The sequence below is a fragment of the Pteropus vampyrus genome, unplaced genomic scaffold (genome assembly GCF_000151845.1).
Source record: "Pteropus vampyrus isolate Shadow unplaced genomic scaffold, Pvam_2.0 Scaffold22, whole genome shotgun sequence".
NCBI classification, from domain to species: Eukaryota; Metazoa; Chordata; class Mammalia; order Chiroptera; family Pteropodidae; genus Pteropus; species Pteropus vampyrus.
Window position 1 is genome coordinate 8195915 of NW_011888803.1, and position 14866 is coordinate 8210780.

At 36.5% G+C, this 14866-nt stretch overlaps 1 long non-coding RNA gene and 1 pseudogene across 2 annotated transcripts in view; one reads left to right on the forward strand and one right to left on the reverse strand.

Moving 5' to 3' along the window:
- The first annotated feature begins 526 nt into the window (after positions 1–526).
- Positions 527–645, forward strand: LOC111736910 (annotated as a pseudogene).
- A 196-nt stretch (positions 646–841) lies between these two features.
- LOC111736767 overlaps positions 842–14866 on the reverse strand; it is a 41046-nt gene continuing 27021 nt past the window's right edge. For both annotated transcript variants that reach the window (XR_002779251.1, XR_002779250.1), the window contains exon 3: positions 842–1929. This is a non-coding gene — a long non-coding RNA (uncharacterized LOC111736767). The remainder of the gene's footprint in view (positions 1930–14866) is intronic.

Below are 14866 nucleotides of genomic sequence, written 5' to 3' on the forward strand. Positions count from 1 at the left end.
AGTTTATCCTATTTCTTCTTTTGTATAAAATGACAATCATGATAATTTCTCTACTCACTAATAAGACTTGACCTGGAGTATGAGAAACACTGTTCTACCTAGACTTTTAAATAATTTTATAATCTTATTAAAGAAAATAAATGTTATTATGCAATAATACAGGTACCCATTTGAAACGGTTCAGGAAATAAATGAGTACCAATAAAAGGACTCTATCTTTTTTTTTAAGGACTCCATCTTTTCCTAAACTAAATTATGATCATTTATTATGTTATCATACTCTGGAGAATATTAACTTTTTTAAAATGAGAATAGTCATATAACCCTTCTTTTAAAATAACATTTTCACAATATTTCAAACTTAAAAATTAAGCTATTTCTTTCTTTAGGCTTCCAACCCTCACCCCAATTTTTTTTTTTAAAAGAAAGATAACATTTAATAGAATACAAAATTAAGAGTAAAAGTCTGGGTTTTACCATAACAGACTTCTAACCTCTACAGATAACTTTAGAATTATAAAATATAGTCTATGGCCATGCTATCCTGAACAAGCCCGATCCCTTCTGATCTCGGAAGCTAAGCAGGGTCAGGCCTGGTTAGTACTTGGATGTGAGATCACCTAGGAAGACGAGGTGCTGTAAGCGTAAAATATAAAATAATAATAATAATAACAACAATAATAATGGATTGTAAACTGACAAGGTCCTTGCAATCTGTTAGGTCAACCAAGGGTTGCCTCACCTTAAAAAAAAAAAAAGGAGAATTATAAAATAGCTGTATGCAGCATGAGGATAAATGCAGAATCAGGCTCTGAGCACTGGGTTCCTTAGAATTGACATGTAAATTTAACTTAAAATTATTTATTTATTTATTTTCACACCATTGCAATATAAATTTAACCTTTGAAGATAAGATCAGACATTAACTATCAAAAAGGGTAATTATTAAAGAAACTTTGTGGTATCTCTGTGAAAATGAAGAATTATTCTGTAGTGTGAATAATAATTCCCTACTTGATAAATTTGATGGGCTGATCAGAACCCAGTAAGTTGAATGCATCAAGAAGACTAATTTTGAAATATACTGTGTATTCCACTTTAACATATCTAGTTTATAAATTCAGATTTTTGCATATTGAATAAATTGAAATGGGCCTCCCTTGTACTTTTTCTTGACATTGCTGCCTACAGAGTTCACAAATTGGTGTGGAGAGAGAGGTAAAATGCCAAGTACCACAATGTGGGTTCCCTGAACAGCAAGATGGACAAACTCTGCTAATAAGAGTGACCCATTGAAAATCATACCGGACTGAATCTCTCCTCAGTGGTAGGTGGAGTAGAAATACTGTACGAATTTCTTTCCCACCCAAAATGGGAAATTTTGACTATACAACTCTCAACAGGCCCTTCTGTCCCCCACTTCTACCTGCCTTTTTTCACAAAGCCTCCCTGGACTCACCCACCATGGTGCTCACCACACCAAGTTGTAAGTGCCTGTTGACTTCTGCCTCTCTCAACAGACTCTTAAGTTGCGGAGGGCAGGCAGGGTGTTTATCTTGTCCACTTTGCATCCCCAAACTGGCACAGTGATCTGGGCACATTTTGGGAGCACTCCATAACAATGTGTTGAGGGAAAGTATAGATAAGTGAATAAATTTTAAATTAATCATCCACTTTAACTTGTGTCTCCCTCGAGAGTCAACCTTCTCCATATACCTGGCTCAGTACAAAGCAACTGCCCAGCGCTCTTCAGGGAAGTGCCACCGCAACACTTCCCCCGCCCTGCCAGCAAGGATTTCACTTCCAGGCAGCAAGTGATTATAGCTCCAGCTCCATGAGAGCAGCCCTGGGAGTCTCAGAGGGTGTGGAAACTGCTGACCCAGGTATCTGGAAAATTCCTGTAGCAGCAGAAGCGATGACATCCAGAGTCTGAAAGAAAAATTCAGATGTTATTTTTTGCCTCATCTTCCTTTAAACTTTTTGCAGCAAGTATTTCATTGCTAAAATGAGAAGGAGGAAATAATATGTTCACCAAGTAAATTGCTATGGGCGGCATTGTCCAAGGTATATAATAAGCTTTCCATAAATATTTGTTCAATGAAGGTACAAAGCAGAAGAATCCAGTTCTTACACACGAATTGCTCTCTTTCAGGTATTAGGAAGAAGCACCTGAACCAGGTGGACACAAATGGCATTTGTAATCACTATCCTATTAGATTGAATCACATGAAACTGTCATTTTAGTAGGTCAAAAAGAGTCAAATATCAGCAATTTCATATAGTTCGACCTATTAAAGGTTTAAATGTGTCACATCATTGCTAGAAACAAGTCAAGGATGAATCCTGCTGATAATAATAAAGCCTGAACAGCATATCGGGCCATTAGTAGCCTTTTGGGAGAACTAAGAACTGAAGTGGACATGAAGGATGCACAATTATCCTAAGTCTATTCTTCCAAAGTGTATTCTAAGTCAGTGGTCCCATCCAGGGACCGACTGGTGCTCCTATGAGAATCTAATGCCTGATGATCTGAGGTGGAGCTGAGGCGGTGATGCTACCGCTGGGCAGCGGTTGCGAATACAGATGAAGCTTCATGCGCTTGCTAGCTGCTCACCTCCTGCTGTGCAGCCTGGTTCCTAATAGGCCACGAACAAGTACAGTCTTGGTGTTGGGGCGCCCTGTTCTAAGGCATTCCAGTTCTGCAGATATTTTATGAGGAAAGAAGAAGACTGATTTAGAAAATGCCGTGAACAATATTTCTTTCCTAAAGTTTCAGAATTTGTATTAAAGGATACATTAGCATATCAAAGAATCTGAATGGTTCTATAATAAAGTCACTTAACCACGTTTAATCTAGGACCTTCCAAATTTGATTAGTGAAGCTTTATTTGAAAGGAATGCCTACTGTCACAGTTAATAATTTGGAATTAGCAGGACTACTGCCCCATGATCCAGGACTCTCCCAATCTCTAACTCCTTATACCTAGATCCACTACATAAGCTAGAGAGACCCCCTGACAGAGGTTCATTTCAACTTCTCACTGTTTCCGTATAATGAGAAAAAGGCAGAAGCTCAGGATACTCAGGTAAATACACAAGTTGCTTTCTACTGATTTTATATTCAGTTCATGCATGTCTCACAATGCCACGAACCCGGCATTTATGTATTTTAGTGAATAATATTAATAGAGACTTAAGAATAATAACACCTACCATTTTTGTATATTTACCATGTACTTTTCACATTATACCATGTTTTACATTTTCAATATCTCTAATGTACATTACATTGCTCACAATGAGCTGAGAATTAGGTATTTTGCCCCCATTTTACAGACAATCTTTCGTGCCTCAAAGGTGTTGTTTGTGGCCCAAAGTCCACAGCTGAGATTTGATGACACCAGTTCCTGTGCTCCCTCCACCACAGCAATAAGAGTCACACTTCTTTGGTGCTTATTATGAGTCAGGCACTAACTTTTAGTCATTTAATTCAAAATAAACCAATGAAGTACTATTACTATCCCCATTTTACAACTGGGGAAAGAGGCTGACGTTAACCAGTCTGCTTAAAGTAACAGCCAGAAAGAGGCGGGGCTGGAATTCAGACTAAGGCTGATCGATATTGGTTCTACAATAAAGAAAGCCATTTAACCACAATTAATCCAGAACTTTCCAAACTTGTTTGACTAGCAGATCATTATTTATATGCCTATTATTACAGGAGAACATAGTTTAGGAATCAGAGGACCATCTCCTTCCCCTGATCAGTCATCTCTAGACTCTCCCAATCCAGAGTCCACACCTTTACCAGCACACCCTACTTGCCTCTAAGAGACTCTGTAGTCTCCACTGGCATATCTCTCTAACCTAGTGTCCCAGCTCCAGAAACTAGAAGTCAAAAACTGTTCATTTTTACTCTTGATTCTCTATAAAGCTTTATAATGTGATCAAATCGATATAGCCTATTTGTGAAGGTTAATGTAAAATAAATTATAATATAAAGTGACTTCTACCTCTGATGTCCATATAGGGAAAAATAATTTTTTATGTTTTGAGTAACTAAAATTACTAAAAACCCTTGAGGTCTGTAGGGCTATGAAACCACATATTAGTGTGAATATCAAATAATTCTATGAAGGTTGTGTAAAAGAACTGAATTCAACATAAGGCACTTTCAATTTCGCCATTGCTAGGATAGATAAGATCTACCATTGATTGGATGTTTATATGGGGCAGACACTCTGCCATGTGTTTTCCACAGATCATCTTATCTCACAACAACTTTATGAGATACATACTGTTGTTATTCCCATCCTACAGAAGCAAAATCCACTAGGAGTGTAAATAAGTTGCCCAAGGTCACACAGCTGTTCAACAAGTGGTAGAGCCAAGATATGAACGGGAGAACCTGGTTTTTAAATGTCCGAAGCCATTTTAGATGCTAACTCTGGGGTACACAAAGCAAGGCCAACTATGAGCCCCCAGTTTCTAACAAAGTGATCATTTGCTTTTCACAAGCCTCACATTAAAAGGTACATGACTTCTACCAAGTAGTTACTCTTGAGTAACCTTCAAAATCTGTCAGCTGGAAATAAGATTCCGGAGAGGGAAACTCTAAAACCTTTAATTGTTCTAAGATGATATGTTGGTTTGGCAGATCTGGCTCATCTTAAAAGGAAGTTTTTTTGGAAGATTATAACTGAATAATATGGCATTAAAGAAACATGATTCGAGTTCTCATGTTTATAAAATCATAGTTGTCATTTCTAAGTTTCCCGAAGACTGTTTTGCAATCTTTTGCTAAGTTGGAGAAAACCAATACTGTACATACTTAGGTACATTCTGCACTTTTCTTCCCTTCAACAAAAAACCTCAAAGGGTTTTGGTATTTTCAGTTACTCACAGCACTCAAAAAAAGAATTGTTTTTCTCTATATGGACATTAGGGGGAAAAGTCACTTTATATTCTAAAATAATTTATTCTATATTAATCTTTACGAATATGCCACATTGATTTGGATAGTTTATGAGGCTTTATAAGGCTTTATACTTTATAAGGCTTTAAGAGAGAATTAAGACTAAAGTAGGGTGAAGGCAAGAGAATTAAAATGTTAATCAAGCCACATTCAGAGACTGCAATATGCTGATCAGCCCTGCCAGGACAGGAGAAAACCCTGGGAACAAAGATTCTCCTGGGATTGCTAACAACCCACTCCCCACACCTGTGAATGACCAACAGTCATTCCCTATGGCTAAAATCATGAGGATCCCATAGATTAAAGGCAGGGAACTTTCACTCTACATATTCTTACTTTTCACTGCTACATACTCTTCTTTTTCTTCACTGTATGATCATATCAAAGGAAATGGGTTAACAAAGTCTTTTAAACTATAACTCACAGGAACTAAAGAATGACATATAAACTGAATTCCCTGAACACTCACACCCCTACTCACTGCCTTTCCATATCCCTCTCACTGTCCCTCTCACTCTCTGCCTCTGAGAAGAGACCACACTCTGTCTGTGGAGTGTTACCCCTTTTCTAATAAACTTTCCTTTGACTCTAACTTTGGCATGTGTGTTGAATTCTTTCTACACTCTCTGCCAAAGGACCCTCTTCTTCTCTCGGTACAGGGTTTGGCTTCCCCACCATTTGGGGAAATTTGCCCTGTCCTGCATCAAGACTGCACAGTGTTGAAAACTCTAAAATAACTGCAGACTCAAGCAGTTTATTGTTTCTTAAAAACAACTACGGATGGACTTTTTAAGGAGGTAAAAGAGATAAAAACAAAAGATAAAATGATAATTTAATGAAGCATAGAGGTGACCCTGAGAATTTGCACCTAAAGAAAATCTCTAAGTCAAAAAAAAACAAAAACAAAAACAAAAACAAAAACCATAAAATAAATAATCCTGGGAGGCAGTAAAACATGGGGTTAAAAAAAAAGGCTCAGCTTCCCACAGCCTGGGTTCACTCATTAGGTATGTGACCTTGGGCAAGATACATATCCTCCCTGTACTCAGTTCCTCTCTATTTAAAGGAGGTTGTTAACAAGACCTACCACATAAGGTTGCTTGCTGTGAAAATTAAATAATTTATAAAAAGCCCTTAGGACAATGTGTAGTGAATGCTCAATAACTGTTAGTTATTTAAAAACAGAAAATGTCATTATCATTGTAGCACATAGGAATGGGTGTGGAGAAGGTAAGTTAAACAAAGGCAAGTCAAGAAGGTAAGTTAAGTTCAAACAAAACAAGGATAATCATAGGTATACTGCTGAGACCTAAATGATAGAATTGACACATTGTACGTGCTCAGTAAGTATTGAATGAATGAATCAATCAATCGATCAATCAGTGAATAAATCTATAAATGGAATCACAGAAAAGAAAGCTTACTTTCTGCAAAGCTAAATTCTTTGCCTTCTGCAGGCCCATTGATGCCCTCTAATCTATCCATTAGAGAGAAATTATCCACCATAATTCAGAATAGTCTTTCTATTCCTCATGCAGCATCTCAGTTCGATGCAATAATTTTAATCTTTTTCTAAAACTAGACTAAAATATACACAATGACACAACGAACTTATAAACAAAAACTGTAACTTTAAGTGACCTTGACATCATGACAGGAGAAAAAGATATTTAAAAATGAAGTAATATTTAACACATATTTCTGTCTAAATAGTGTGATTTAAATGTATAAATGTCTTGTATGGGAGGAGGAGTAATATATATGTGTGTGTGTGTGTGTGTGTGTGTGTGTGTGTGTGTGTGTGTGTGTATATATATATAGTATTTGCAAAAAGATAACTATAAGGAAAAAGGAAGGGATATTGAGTGAGGGGGTGGAAAGGGGATGCTGGGATATTGGTTATTTTTCTGCCACTTATTCCACGTTCCTGCAATTCAGTTACGTACCTTCAGAAATTACTTTCGGCTTCTTTCTAATTCTGAACCATGAGCAAAATCACAAACACATTCGACAACAATATGTTCCTCTTGCGTAAATGTCTCTTCTAGGCCACATACATAATTAAAATCCTGTTGACTCAGGAATAATGTCTCAGAACTGAATGTCCAAACTCCGTAACTTGCTGCCTTTTCTAACCAGACAGTACAGCTGCCAAGAGCTTCTGGGCCCTCTGCCTCTTTTCTCCACGTATAATTATTATACATTATGTAGCATATATTTGATTTGCCAAAGCCTGCCAGAAAAGCTTCCTGTGACTACTTATTTGAACTTTGTTGTGTATACATGTGACCAAAAACAAAGTGTACCAAAGCAAAAGAAAAAAAAGGAGGTGGGAGGGGATGTTCTTAACAATTCTTTTTTTCCATGGAAATGAGATGAAAGTCTTAAGGCAAAGAAATATATACGTTTTGTAAAGCGAAATTCACTTAAGCTAAAGAATATTTTAAAAAGTAATGATGCCATATTATAACACAGATCCTGGTTTCTAATATTTAAAGTGAGGAAATAGACTTTAAGAGGTCTTCAAAATATATATGAGGCATAAAATAAAGCACTTTGGCTTTTCTTCACCTTCGGGCAGCATCAGATTTAAACCAGACATGAAAATCTATCCCATTTTTAAAGACCTCTAGAGAAAGAGGTTGCACAATATTTCTTAGGAAGTTGTTCCAATATTCCTCCCAGTCATAAAACTCTTACATTCTAACCTAAATCCCTCACGCTCTATTTTCAGCCCATTTCCTTTTGCTCTTCCTAAGAAGGGTCGAAGAACAGACGCTCACTTACCGAATCAACATTATGAGGATATTCCCAGGGCTGTGTATTTTTTTCAGCAATGGAAATTAAACACACAGTCTGCAGTTGCCTGGGTCTCTTCTATTCTTTCAAAAATATTTAGATGTGATATTGGCTCTTTTTCAGTTCTCTGAAAGTTCTTCATTCTTCCACAAATTTTCAAAAAGTCAGGTCCATCTTTTAAAGACTACTCAATTATTTTAGTACATATCAATATGCTACGAGTAATTGCAGATTTTAGTATATCTAGTTGATTTAAATACTTTTACTAGATAGTTCCCTACTTATGCTCAGTTTTTTGTAACTTATTCTAGAACTTATTTCAGAAAAAGAGTAATCATCAAACTTTGGTGTGCATTTGAAATTTAGGAAAGCTTCTCTAAAATAAGATGCTTGGGTCTTGACCCAGACTCAATAAATTATAATCTTTTGGGCCCAGACACCTTTCAATTGCTCTCATTCAGAAGCTAAATTTGGTTTAGTTACCAAGGACATTTTTTAAAAAAGTTATCAAGCCTATTATTAAAAACGAAAAACAAACAAACAAAACCACTAAAATAATAAGTGTGTTTTCTTTCTCTTTGGTAAAGTCAATTCTGCTTTTGCACTTAAAACTGATATATTAACAGAGTCAGGTATTTGGTGCTGTACTGAACGTAGACATCCCAATCTCCATTAGCAGGAAAATCAAAACCAAACCTAATCCACGCCTACAAATTTCCCACACTAGAACTAAATGCACTGCCAATCGGCTGTTGATGTTATAATACGTTATCGCATGAAAATGTGATTATGACAAATATGAGACTGTCTGCAAGTATATAATGCATTCAACACAAGTTACACGGTTCAAATTTAAGCTGGTTTAAGTGGACATGAGCTCATTTAAAGGACTCTGAATGACAAGGTAAAGAAAAAACTAATGACTATAAAATAACATGTAAATAGAAACATCAACGTAGTGGAAAGAGCTGAGAAGGAGTTGGAAGTTTCTATGTGAGAGGTGAAATCATCTTTTTCAGGATATTTTAAGGTGAATTAGGGTAGGTCTGTGCTTAGATACTAAACCATATGATGTTATTATTATTAGTGTTGGATTGCCATAAAAGGGGAACACAGGGGCCCGCCTCAGTGATTTGCCCAAGTGTGCTTGGTTTCATTTCTTTCTCAGACATTTTTAAGCATCAGTGAGTGTTGGATTACCCTAAGGGGACTGCCTCAGATAATCTGTGCTCTGTGTTTTCACATAAGTAAACAGGCAGAAGGGAAAACAAAACAAAACAAAAAAAAACAAAACAAAACACTGAAAGTTACTAAAGCAACCACACGTCAGTGCAGGTCAGAATGAAAGGTCTCAGAAGTTGCTGCAAAAGGAAAGAAGAGCAGCAAAAAGATGGCTGCCAAAGGCCAAGATATTCAAGGACAACTCAGGTGTGCAAATAAAGAGATATCCTTTGAAGATCTTTTCGCTTAGCAACTTTCAAATATACAATGTAGTATTATTAACTATACTCCCCATGCTGTACGTTATATATGCAAATATCAAATCATTATGTTGTACACCTGAAATTAATATTATATGTCAATCATATTTCAATAAAAATAGAGGTATATATTCATACCAATTTGTCCATGAATGTGTTCCCGTGCGATCAATTATATTTAGCACCGTTGACTGAGCTTTTCTTTACTCTTTGGATTCAGGATCATGGTCCTTTTCTAGTTCTCCAAACTTTCATATTCTTCTTTCTCTGGTTCCTCTGTTTTCTTTTCAATGAATCATCTACATGCTGTTTTTCACTAGAGTTTGCATTCTTAATTCTCTTCTCTCTCTCCTCTATATTCCCTTTGTTTAAAAATCTTATCTACATCCACAGCTTCAACCATCACCTATACGAAAATGACTAAAATTACATCTTTACCCCCATCTTCTTCTCCAATTGAAATTACAGATTTCTAAATGCCTCTTCACATCTCCATGTGAAGTTGGATTCAACGTGTCTCAAATCAAACATCAGTTTTGCTACCATACTTGCTGCTTCTCCCATAGATCACCAATTCCAGTACATGTGTGGAGGCAGCACAGTTCTCCATCACACCACCAAGCAACTCTCAGGACTTCAGCTGGGTGTCCTACAATTCAACTCAATCATGACACTATTCACCTGGAGATAGCATCAGATTCCACAGGTTAAGGGCTCAGTCCTACAAGACTGATCCATCCCTATCAACCTTACTTCGACTCTATTTTTATAAAAATAGTAAGTTTATTAAGCACACTATGTGACCAGTGCTTTACATGTATCATTTTATTTATTTCTCTAAAAAGTTTATAAAGCAGGTATTTGTGTATGAAAATACATAATTATAATTATAAAATATTAAGATATTTTCCCCAATAGTGGATCTATCATTGATTCAATCATTTCATTGTAGATGATAAAGAAATATTACACTAAATATACATATCAACTTTATAAGGTTTTTCTTGATTTCAAAAAACATTAAAATGAGAAAAAAAGTGAACATTTTCAAGGAAATACAATATCATCCCATTTTATACCAAGTAAATGCTCAATCCAATATACTATTTTCCCTTTTTCTTTGGCTTAGGGTTCAACTTTTCAGTCTTATTTCCCTCTCTTCACGTTTCTTACATTGATCTTCTCCTTGCCTTGGCCTTGATTTCTCTTATACCAAAAATATGCGTTCCTTCTTACTCCACATGTCCAAAGACAGCTATGCTTCAATGCCTGGCTCCAACACTCTCTCCTTTGTTAACTCTTTCTTGATTGCCAAATGAAAAGAACTTCTTATTCCTCTGAATTATCATGCATTTTGTATTCGCAGATGAAACTACTGTTTGTATCTTGTGATAGGGTTATTTCTTCACTAGAGTGTAGGTTTCTCTGAGCTCCAGAATGTAAATCATACATCTTTGTACAACTACCCCCAATGTCTTCCTCCCGTTGCCCCTATTAAACCTAGCAACTTCTTGCATGTAATAGACTCTTAAAAATATGTATCAATTGGATGACTAATCAGAACACATTCTGTGATTTCCCTCTATCATTCATTATGACCAAATGAAGACTGGTGGTCCCCAAGCATTTTGCCATTGCTCAGCCAGGAATCAAGGTGTAGGACTTCAGGAAAAGTGGATTCTGCCACAATCAAGTCACAACTTGATAGGCCCACGCAGCTGTACTTTTTCTAAGTGATAGCCATTTTATTTCTCTAAGATTACAACTTTTGTTGAAGGAGGCTCTTTAGGACTTAGGCTGAACCAATCTTCCTTTCAAAAATATAAAAACCTTTTAAGCAACAAACATGAGAAATGCCCTATCTGCTAAAGCGGATTTTTTTGTTTGTTTTTTTTTGTTTGTTTGTTTTTTTGGTCATTTTGTTCTTGCCATTGCCTGGAGGGGAAGTTGTGGGAAACCAAAATATTTCTTAGCCTTAGCCCAAACATTTCATAGGAAAATGTTATATTAAAAAAAGTATTTCACAGGCATTTGTTTGTATTCCTCATTATAAAAGTCTCAGACATTAGTAAATGATGCTGTATAGATTTGTATTTGTTCATTTGTGTGTTTATGTTTTATAAAATATATCAGAATCCTGCGGTGGTAAAGCTTGGAAAAAATTTTAAACTTATTTTCTCATTTAGCTCTCAGAATAACTCTTTGATATCTTTATTAATATACACATTTTGTGAATGAATCATCTGAGGTTCAGAATTCTTAAAGAATTCTTTTGCCTAAATCACATAGCTAATAAATGGCAGAGGTTGGATTTGAACCCATATCTCCTTACTCCACGGCCTAAATGTGGTCCACAATTCTATGGGAAGTCATATGAGAAACTGATGTTTTAAAATATGACACCATTCATAGAAGAGTCTGACAAACTGCTATTATATCCTGACCTTTGAAAAGACAGCAAGAGTGAATAATCCTAAATGCTTACAGCTTGGACCTACAAGAATCTATGAGGTTTTTAAATGTTTTTCTTCAGCCCATGACTACTTAGATTATGAAGAAATCAGAATTCTTTATCCTCTCAAAACTTGTCTCCAAGTTCTCCTATTTCCATCTATCTGGCTTAGAATTCTTGTCACAAGAAAGCAGGTAGTTTATGTCGCCTTATATCTCAATTTCTGAAAATCTTCCAACATCATAAATCTAGATTAAAGGTGATAAGATATGAGGATCTGAGAACTAGATTAATGGTTTTCCAGTTTTTTTAAGGGAACAGCCCTCTGTCTATCTGCACCCTCAACCAATATATTGATTTATGAAAAGCCACCCACAAACAGGGAGAAAGTGATGGCACCAATACTTAGGCCCACCTTTCTAACCCCAAAGTGCACTTGTATGCACACGCCTTCCAGCTATCCTCCATTTCCTTTCTGCCATGGTTAGTATTATTATTTGGCTAATAGTTGTTAAAGATGAAATGAGAAAACACAGGTTTTTCAGACCACAGCAGGAAATCACTGAAAAAAACCTATGTTGAGTGGCTACCACTGAATGATTCCACAAAAATTTATGAAATATATGTTTAATCTTGACCTTGAGAGATGGGCATAATTATTCTCATTTAACAAATGAGGATACCAAGGCTCAGCAAGATTAAATAACTCATTCAAGATTATATAGCTAGAAAGTGGTGGAGTTGGGATCCAAATTCTGTCTTCCTGCAAAGTCTATGCTATTAATAATTCTACTACACTGCTTCTCAGATCTATTTTTATATGCTATTAAGATGTATATGAAATCCAATATATCAACAGATTATCCTCACAAAGAGCCAGCAAATGTGGTAGTAAAAGACAAAGAATGATTCAGACCCCCCCCATTGGTTTCTATTTCTTCCCTCCTCTCTGGAATTACTCTTAATTAAATTTTTAGTCACAACTATCTATATACATCTAACTCACTGAACCTTAAAAACAACAACAAAACAACAGTTCAAACATTCTATTGTTTTGAAGAAAACAACAACTACAAAATATGAAGAATACTCTGAAATCTATCTGAGCGAAGGGCTTCTCCAAGACCGATATGAAGCAGACTTGCTCATAATGTACACGGGAAACAAGTAACTGCATCTAAACCTTCTATCAATTCCTGTAGTACTGGACCATTAACCAATGCCAAAATGCTGATCGTTTTAAGAACTCATGCCCATAACAGCATGCAATCCCAGTATCTGGAATGGTTTAGAAGACACTAAAAAAGAAGTTGAGAGGACATTAAGAAAGAAGAAACATAGCACTTAAATTGGTCATGTGAAACTGGATAGTGGTGGGTACAGTTTTCTGTTTGGGTAGCATGGTGCCATCTTTGGATAAAAATACTTGTTTAATTATTTGAATATTTTGATGGGTCTTATCCATATACATTTACAAAAGTGGGCTGAAAATGTAAAAATAAATAGTGATACTATTGATAAGAAGGGTAAGTCTCAAACTTATTACAATTAAGATGAAGATGGAAACGAGTGACCAAGCCAGATGCAGAGAAACCTTTGCCTCAATTGGATGATGGTTGGACTTCAGCCAGTACTCCATGTGTCTGGTAGTGAAGGGAAAAAATTAAAGAGTACAGCAAAATGCTAGAAACATGTAATTAAAGGCTATTTCTAAAAACAAGATATATTTAGGGATTTTGTAGCATTTTAGCTCTTTGGTACTAACATACTGTTTGCAAAGGTAAATCTCTTATTTGAGACTTGCAGATTTGTTCATATTTTCAGGAATGCATTATGTACAGATGTACATAGAGGGCTGCCTGTACCTAATTGTTTTGTCCCTATGCCTGTTTGTTTAGGCTAAACAAACAAATTGGGTGTCAGAGTGATGAGGGCTGCATAATATGCATAAGGAAAGTAAAACAACTTCAGATCCAGGAGCTGAGGCGAGCATCCAGATTTCTGAGTGAGGAAAAGCTGAGGTTAATGCAGCTGCACACCAACACCCAACAGAGGTTCAGGCACATGCAGGCGGCACTGCTTGATGGACATAAAGCCTTCAGGGTTGCTGCCTTCTTTCAGATGTTGTGGGGAAAAGAAACTAGATATATGAATTACATTCAAATTCACATTCTAAAGAACAGCTAAATAAACAACCTCAGAGTACAGTGTCCTATGAGCCTAATCCCAGGAATTTCTTGAGCTGGGATGAACATCTGCCAGTTAGTGCCCAATTCTGTCACCAATTTGCAGTCATGGTTTTTTGTTGTTGTTGTTTGTTTGTTTGTTTTTCCTTCACTCAGACATCCAGAAGCCCTCTTTTAGGTGTGGTCTTATTGGCCAATCCTACCTACCTTCTTAAGACTGCCTTCTCTCTCACTAAATAAAATAGAGAAAAAGTTTCTACCCACCAACTCAGCAGTAACTACAAGACTCAGCTCACATCCTGCAAGCCTCAGGATGGATGGAACATGAATCCTTTTAACTACCTGGACACAGTAGCTGACTATCAGGAAACTGCCTGTGGCTTCTACACGTTGCCACACTATTTGCACAGCTGATGGAAGTTTGCCCTGGTTGAGGAATTTGGCTCTAGAAGATCCCTCTTAGTATTCCCCAAAGGCCCATTCACCCTGTCACACCCGCATGGATGCCTGTGGAGATAGGAACAGTGGGTTCATTTTCTAACTTCCTCTATACACACTATAATTCTACACATTTATTTAAAAGTGGGGGGTTGCAGAAGAGCTCGGGGAGTTGCAAAACCTATGTTATATGAGATATTTTCAAAAAAAATTTTAAGTAAAGTCAACAACCCCCTTCCTCTGCCACTCAAGCATTCCTCTGCTTCATCCAGCATCCTAAACTTGGCCCTTCACATTTATTTGTAAGCACGAAGCAGGGCCAGGATGTGACTCCCAACAGAAAACGAACCTTTCCAGGACAGAGAGAGGGAAGCTCAAAAACTCAACCAACTCTCAAAACAGAGAGGAGAGAAGCAGCAAAGCAGAGGCCTTAACGTTCTTCTCTTTTAATAATTTAAAGCCTTGCTATTAGCAAGAGAAAATAAAATATTGGACACATGATTTTATTGTGACAGTAAGACACAACAGAGGTGAT